Raw genomic sequence first — 8,877 nt, 5'->3', positions numbered from 1 at the left:
TTCTTCAATTCATACCAGCGCTATTTTCCTAGTGTTAATGTAAAAACATGTCCACACATACACTTAGTTGAATAGGTTCACTCATCTGATTGGAGCTGTTTCCTGGAGTCACTTCTACTAACAAAAGAGTAACACAAACATGGTTGGAAATACATCCAGTCAGGTGTAACATTTCCTCCACCAAAGAAACAAGCAGTTAGGGGCACCTTTGAAATTGATAATTGTCTGAACTGTAGGCATTTTAAAAACAAGTAGTTTGTTTATATATTTGATACTACCCCTTGAATGGTATTGTATGAAAGTTGAACAATTTCACAAGCATCATTAGGCTCCAGGCTCCCAAGGGCATAGAGATTCATGAGCAGAATTTGTAGAATTGTTTGTACTACTGCACATTTTATACTGTGAGCTGTGGGGGACTAGCACAGTGGTAAGAATACAAATATCTATTTCAAGGAATGGCACAAAAATAAATTGACAAACTTCAGCAAATGGCTTAAATGGTGGCTAGTGGTAAGTGCTGCTGTAGACAGAGAAGTTTCTGCATAGGTTTCATCCACTGCTATTCACATTCATAAACTCTGGTAATAATACATAACCACAAAATTTATGTTTTAAATATTGTTTATAATGACTATTTGTTACACCACCTATAGAGAGAATTGAAAGAACTAAACTCAGAATTAGTGTAGACATGTTACGCCATATGTTTCTGGCTTCTATACCAGTCCATGACCACCACAGCCCATAGCAGTAAAGGCCTGAGCCTATAGAGATGCCCCCAGTAGCTTCCCACCATCTTTTCAGATGACTGATCCTGACTATAACCTGAGTTGTACTGTATAAATAGAATCTAAAAATCAAGATACAAACCTGATTAGAAATAATTTTGAATTTCCATCACACAGAAAATAGAAACCAATGCATTATGTTCAGAACTGGTCAAACCTGCAGCTTCAGCTTCTATGACAGATGTAACCACAATTTCTGCTAATGCTTTTTGATGGCTCGGGAAAAGCAGTAAACCAGTCATTTAATAGCAGGCTAGAGAGAGATTAAGCTATATTGTCTCATGTGGTTGTCTTGGCTGTGTTGAACCTTTTCTACACATTGTTTTGCTTTACTATACATAGAAAAGGTAGTTTTTTCCTTATGTTATATATACATATACAGGTATGGGATCCCTTATCCGGAAACTCATTATCCAGAAAGTTCCGAATTGCGGAAAGGCCATCTCCCATAGCCTCCGTTATAAGCAAATAATTTTAATGTTTAAAAATTATTTCCTTTTTCTCTGTAATAATAAAACAGTACCTTGTACTTGATCCCAACTAAGATATAATTAATCCTTATTGGAGGCAGAACAATTCTATTGGGTTTATTCAATATCTAAATGATTTTTGTAGCAGACTTAAGGTATAGAGATCCAAATTCCGCACAGGTCCCATACCTGTACATACATGTCTATCAATAAAAATACATTGCATACAGATCACTATCAATACATATACACTACATTCATATCACTATAACCTTAAATGTTATGCTTGTCCAAGAAGTCATTCAAGCAACTATTAAAGGCAGTAATAGAATCTTCCATCACCTGGCACGGCATTTAAAGCCTCACTGAACTCACAGTAAAGAATAATTTGCACTGGTTAAAGAGGAAATTCTGTTCCTATTACTGAAAACATATGTTTATATGTTCTATTGTTCTATGTTTTTTCTATGCACAAAAGGACCCCTGCTACCTGTCCATAATGTCCTCTAAAGCACGTGAAGACTAGTTATTTCCCCTCGCAAAGGAATTTTCTTCAGAGAAAAAATTGTTTACTTCTTCCACATTCCTTCTATGAATTTAGTTGTATGTCTCTGCACTCTTTCCAGTTCATTAAATTCTACATACTCAATTAGAGGTCTTACCAGGAATCTCTAAAACAGCAAAATTATGTTTTCATCCCTTGAGTCAATGCTACCTTTCATACATGACAGTAATTTATTCATTTAAGACACTGACTGACACCTCCTAGAGTTGCACAGTCTGCTGTCCACAAAATCACTGCTTCCTTCTCAATTACTAAGTGCCACAACAGGACCATATCCTTACTGCCAGCCCTATGACAGGCAGAAAGGACAGACCTGGCCCATGCCTCCTGATGCTGTGCTCTTCACTAGTCATGAGCGAATCTGTCCTGTTTTGCTTTGCAAAACTTTGAAAAGATTCACAAAACGGCAAAAAATCACTACTCTTTACCTGGCGCAGAGTAGGGATGTAGTGAACCTAAAAAAAAAAGTTCACGAACATGTTCGCGAACTTACGCCAAAACCCGCGAATATTCGCGAGCTTTGCGAACCCCATAGACTTCAATGGGAAGGCGAACATTAAAAACTAGAAAAGCCATTTCTGGCCAGAAAACTGATTTTAAAGTTGTTTAAAGGGTGCCACGACCTGGACAGTGGCATGCAGGAGGGGGATCAAGGGCAAAAACTTCTCTGAAAAATACTTTGTTGGCACAGAGTTGCGCAAAAAACGCAAGCTATTCTAGCGAAAATACGCGGCTTTTTTGCTATGTCGCGCTAAACACCATGAAAACGGGATTTGCGGAAAAACGCCATGTGTGACTTGTGCGGCGTATTGTACAATACTTTTGCGACGATAAAAAATGCGGCGGAAACATACGCTGAAAGTTCGTGAACATACGCGTTCGCCGGCGAACAGTTCGCTACTAGTGATGGGCGAAATGTTTCGCCAGGCATGGATTCGTGGCGAATTTAACATTTCAAAAGAATAGGCGCGCGTCAAAAGAATAGCCGTGCGACAAAATAATAGCCGCGCGACGAAAATATTAGCCACGGGTGACGAAATAATAGCCGCGTGCGACGAAACAATAGCCACGCGACGAAATAATAGCCGCGGGCGACAAAGTAATAGCCGCGGGCGACGAAACAATAGCCACGCGACGAAATAATAGCCGCGTGCGACGAAACAATAGCCGCGCGACAAAATAATAGCCGCGGGCGACGAAACAATAGCCGCGCGACAAAATAATAGCCGCGGGCGACGAAACAATAGCCGCGCAACAAAATAATAGCTGCGGGCGATGAAACAATAGCCGCGCGACAAAATAATAGCCGCGGGCGGCAAATTTTTTTTGTCGCACGACATTTTCGCCGTTTCGCGAATTTTTCGCCGTTTCGCGGATCTTTTTAAAGATTTGCTAATTTTTCGGTGAAATGGAACAGATTCGCTCATCACTATTCGCTACATCTCTAGCGCAGAGTGCAGCATTGTTCATTCAAAAAGAAAATGACTCCAAGTACATATAGCCAGAGTGTAGTGCCTTTTCTGTCTTCATACAGATTTGTACAGATTATAGATCCAGCACTGAGCCATATAAACATGTGAATGGGTGCATTGGCCTCTTTTAAATATATATTCATAAATTCATAGTCTCATTATAATTTCATCTCAATAATACCTACAAAAGGAGGCATAGAGATGAGGTCTCTGATGACACGCCATATGCAAACTCTATATCAATGATATGTTTACTATTTGGAGGGGTTGCAGAACATCATTACAGAATATGAGTGAAAAACTAAATGCCTTAAATACTCCAATAAGTTTCTCATTGTCTGGGAATGTTCAGATAATTCAGTTTTTAGATGTGGGTATATCAGTAAAAGTTTGGCCCTAAAGTACTTAATAATGTTACTTTACTTGACCAGCTTTCATCCACCTAGTAGCAAAAGTCCTCCCATGTTCCAATGTTCACACACTATGCAAACTATTTCTGAGTGCTAGTTACAAGACACTTGCAAATGTTTTTATAGAGGAAGTATGGTTGTGCAACTGCAGATGAAGCATTGTAGAAAGCACTTAAGCACATAAAACAAATGTTTACAAAAAGCACAGTTAGTAAATTGATCTCCATGCATATTAGTTAAACAGTACAGTAGTGATGGACAAAATAATTTGCCAGGCATTGTTTCACAAAACAGACGACAATATTCACAGCGAGAAAATTCGCCGTGCATCAAAAAATTGTTTCCTGCGTCGGAAAAAATCGTTTTTGACACGCACGCCAAAAAAAGTTGCGCGAGTCAAAAGATTGACGTGTGTGACAATTTTTTTTTTATGTGTAACATTTTCGCCGTTTCATGAAAATTTTGCCATTTCACTAATCTTTTCAAAGAACTTCAAATTCTAATTTTTAGTTGAAGCGAAACGGTAAAAATTCGCTCATCACTACAGTACAGCAGTTAAAAAAAAATATATTGATAACCTAAACTGATGAAACGTTGGCAAAGTAATTAAAGGTATATAAAGGTTTAACTGCACCTCTCTGACCGTTACCTGCCTGGTGTCTGTACATTAACTTAAACTGATTATACTACCAACAAAAAAAATCAATCCAGTAGGTAACACAACTCAATAATCCTATGTGCAACTCACAACAATATTATAAAATATACTTTATTACCAAGCACAATTAATACAGTTAATGCATATACCAAAAACAGGTTCAATTTATATTGGCATCACTTCAATACCACCAATATGGAGAATATGTGCTTAAACAGTATATCAGTTCACAAGTTGTGAGAGGTGTTTGTGTTAAAGCATATGTGCTCACAGGTTTAAGTACTTAACATTAACACAGTCTGAAAGGTGTAACAGCATCTCCTGCAAACACTGCAGATCAAGTTACAATTTTAAACCATTTCACACTCCACTCTGAGTTAAAACATATTTAGCTGGAAGGTATTTATGCTCAGTACATACCCCCCATATGTAATAAACGGCACAAAGTTTGCCCAAGAGCAGTAACCCATAGCAACCAATGAAATGTTTGTTTTTAAACAGCTGACCAGAAAATGCTACCTGCTGATTGGTTGCTTTGGTTTACTGCTCCTAGGCAAGCTCAGTGCATTTTATTACATAACCGCAATAGTCGTTACAGCAAACGAATACTTATCTCTGAGAACCGAATCTGTTAGTCCAGTCTAATAAATAGAGCTTCAGGATCATAAATGGCACTTCCCCAATGAGTGGTGACAACGAGCGCTTTAAGAAGCGTTTCCTGTCTTGGCGCAACACATATACGCTGGTGTGAGGGCCCTCACTCAACTCCACTGCTGCAAATCCCCAAATGTGGAGAGACCTACCTTTGGGTTAAATATCTGGTCAAATGTTACCAGAGAGGGTACAATGGTTTCATTTCAAACTGTATTTAAAATTACTTGATATATTATTATTGTATATAAATATTTGTTATCTGTGAAGGATAAAACTTTCTCTGTTTTCTGCTGCTCTTTTTTCTAGGGAACCATGTGAAAACCTAAAAGCATTGTAATATTATGCATTAAGCATTTAACTTGCAGTAAACATTACTATTTACTCTTTGCTGAATTTATTCTATAAGAACTCATTGACCATATATGGGGCTTTATGAAATTTGCAAAAAGTGGTGCACAGCACCCGGTGTTTTGCCCTTTGCTGGCACCCTGTAGCACATTGCACACCTACAATGGAGCATAAAGGGCTGCACCTCACTCTGAATGTTGTGCTATGTCTATTGGGGTCTGGTGGGCATCCCCTGGAGTGACAGGAGCCACAAGGTACAGGACAGCCCTGTATTTATCTCCTGCCTATGGCGAGTATAGGTTTCCCTGAGCCTGACAATGTTGTGTACCTTGTGCCAAAGGTGAAGAGCACAACCTGCACAGACCATTGCCCAGGAACAACTGCTAATCCCCAACCTTTTTTTACCTGTGAGCAACATTTCAATGAAAAAAGGGTGGGGAGCAACACAAGCACAAAATCTTTCCAAGTAGGTGACCAATAAGGACTTATAAGGATTGGTCAATTAGTAGCCCAATGTGGACTGGCAGACTACTAGAGGTACTGTTTAGCAGTACAGATGGCCTTTATGCCTCCGAAACATGCCTCCAAATAAGAAATTCAAAAATGGGCACCAACTTTGAGGCCACTGTGAGCAACATCAAAGGGGTTGGGGAGCAACATGTTGCTCAGGAGCCACTGGTTGGGGATCACTGCCATAGGGTGTTCAAGTTTGTGCCCATTTCCTCCTGAAACAATGGTGAGTCTTAAAGTGTTTTATCAACCGTTTAAGAATTTTTATATTATTCGTTAACATTTCAGACTTCTATCAATTTTCAGACTTGACTCTGTAAAAACAGTGGTTGTTGGCACTCTTTCTATATACAAAATCATGATTATATTGTTAATAATCACAACCCATCCGCTTCGTGTTTTGTAAAGATTTCACACAAGCATCATTGCAGTTTGATCTTGTTTTCTACGAAGCTCACAGTGTATCCCTTACTTATTTCCTAAGAATCTCACACCAGCATCAAAATGATGTGTTCCTGTTTTCTAAGAGCTTCATAGGGGCTTCACTGGTATGTGTTCTCAATTTCTAAGAACCTCACACTATCACCATTATGTGTTTCATGTTTTATAAGTGTCTCAGCAGGAGATGTACTCAGTGGTCCAAATGTGGTTTTGCCATAGTAGGAAATGCCGCGGATATCAGTAAGGCAAAAAAAGAGTTCTTATATTGACGTTCTTATGTTAATATAATCCTTAATGGAAATACACAGTCACATCTAAAACATTAGTAATTTCTGCTTGCAGTACTGGGCTATGCAGGAGATATAATTCATTATTGCCTTTGCACAATGGAACTGACTCCAACCCCCGCCCTTTGGCTGTATAATATAGTTTGCATTTGCATCACATCTGTTACACTAAAAAACCTTCACAAACATATAATCTCAGCCAGAAGCCATCTGGTTTTCTATCCGTAACTATAAGCAGAACTTCCCCAGTTCCCAACCTTTTCTTAACAAGTGCTCCTGCAGGCAATTACACAGAAGAAAACTCAGGCAACAAAAGATCAAAGCCCTACTTCATACCTTGTACTGGAAGTTACTATGAGAAGGAAACAATTTGTAATGCAGTCATCAGCTGTTTGCATTCCTAGATCTTCAGACATAATGGTTTTGGTAGTGAAAACTATATAAAAGCCCTAGCGTTTCATACTTCCTGTCTGTCTTGAACATAATCTATAATGCATCGGCATTGTATTTTCCCTAAGGCAAGTGAAAAGACACAAGTTTCATTTCAGAGAGGCAGAATGTATCCAACCTACATATATTCAGTTCACAGATCCATGGCTGTTGCTGAATTTTACCTATACACATCTTGATCTAGGTCGTGGCCTATGCTTTGACAAGCAAATTGATTGTTTAGCAGATCTGCAACATTGATCTACTATCTTTTATCAATATCACACAAATGCCAATCAGTTTGTAAATTTATAGGAGCTGATTTAGGTTCTTAGCTTCCTGAGAGATCTATTTATACTACACTATTTAGCGTATATGGCATGAAACTGGAATGTTTGAAAATATTTCTGTGCAATTCCTATTTAACCAGAAGAGCTGAGACAACAGCTGCATTACAGGCAAATGTCTTCCTTTGAAATTGTAATAATAAGAACCCTCGCCCTGCCCTATTTAGAGAAGACCTGCAAAGATAGATATTCTAGAGAATTATTAGTGCAACAGCTGTTCTTCCAAAAACCATAGTACTATAGAACAACTGTATGGAAATGCCTTGTACTGGGGGTTTTTTTCCACAGGACTTGAATTACTTACCTGTTTCCACAAGTGGAGCTTAGTGATGTAATCTGTATTGCATATGATATATATCATGGCTGAATTATATACCTGTCTTGTGATGTATTTCCATTTCTCACGATACACCCAGATATGAGATCTGTTACTATCAGAATACCATGGGCATTGGGTTTTATGGATTTTGGGACTAGGGATGTTCAGTTCAGAAATGTCAAGCAAATTGAAATAAATATATATTTTTTAAATATATTTAATAATATTTCATCAGTACGCCCCCCTCCCCCCATCGAGTAAGCACCGAGCATGGTGAATCAACATTGGGTGAGAGTTCAGGTAAAACCTTGGAAAGACTATGCATTATATATTCAGACAAAGTGGGCAACTTGCACTTTTCCTGACAGTGAGTTGTGCATAAAACCACTTTCATTAAAGGTTCTTGCGTCAAAATGCGCTCTCACTTCCATATAGTTGTGTTGGATACCCATCATTTCTTTCTGATTTCTGTTTCCCCCTATTGACATAGGGGAACCCCAGAGCTGCTGCTACACTAGGCAGTAGCTCCAGGGTTCCCCATCATTCCCCACATCAATAGGCACAGCGCACTTGCACCTAAAAAATTGGGCACAGAAGTCACTTGCACACTGAACACCAGAAATTATACTACGCAGCCTTCTAAAAGATTTGGCACAACTGCGCCGATTTGCAAGGATGCACACACAGTTGTGTCTATTTTGGCAAATCAGCTGCAATTGGGCCAAACACAGGCAACTGCATCAGGTGCAATTCCCACTTTCAACCACAATGGTGCTTCCAGTGTCGGAAAAAAAACGCTACATTGTGGGATCACAAAACAAAAACTGTAGTACCGTGTTAGCCAGTGTCAAAAATAATAGTAAAAGAACAACAAAACACAATACAAGAGTACATTGTGGGATAAAACTTATTGTACAGCGTTGCGGAATATGTTGGCACTTTATAAATAAATGTTAATAATAATAATAAAATGGCAACTGCACTTAAAATTGCACTTTGCTGTCTGTGGATGTAAATGAGCCCTTATATGTTCAAATATAGAGTAAAAACAAATCTGTTGCCAATTGCCTATGACATTTGAACTATAATGAGTTTCCTGGACCAAAATAATACTCACTGCACCTTTATTATAATCTGTAAACATGCATTTGTTAAATGGGAAAGGAGATTTCACTT

Source organism: Xenopus tropicalis, chromosome 5 (genome assembly GCF_000004195.4).
Source record: "Xenopus tropicalis strain Nigerian chromosome 5, UCB_Xtro_10.0, whole genome shotgun sequence".
NCBI classification, from domain to species: domain Eukaryota; kingdom Metazoa; phylum Chordata; class Amphibia; order Anura; family Pipidae; genus Xenopus; species Xenopus tropicalis.
This window is presented reverse-complemented; position numbering follows the sequence as displayed.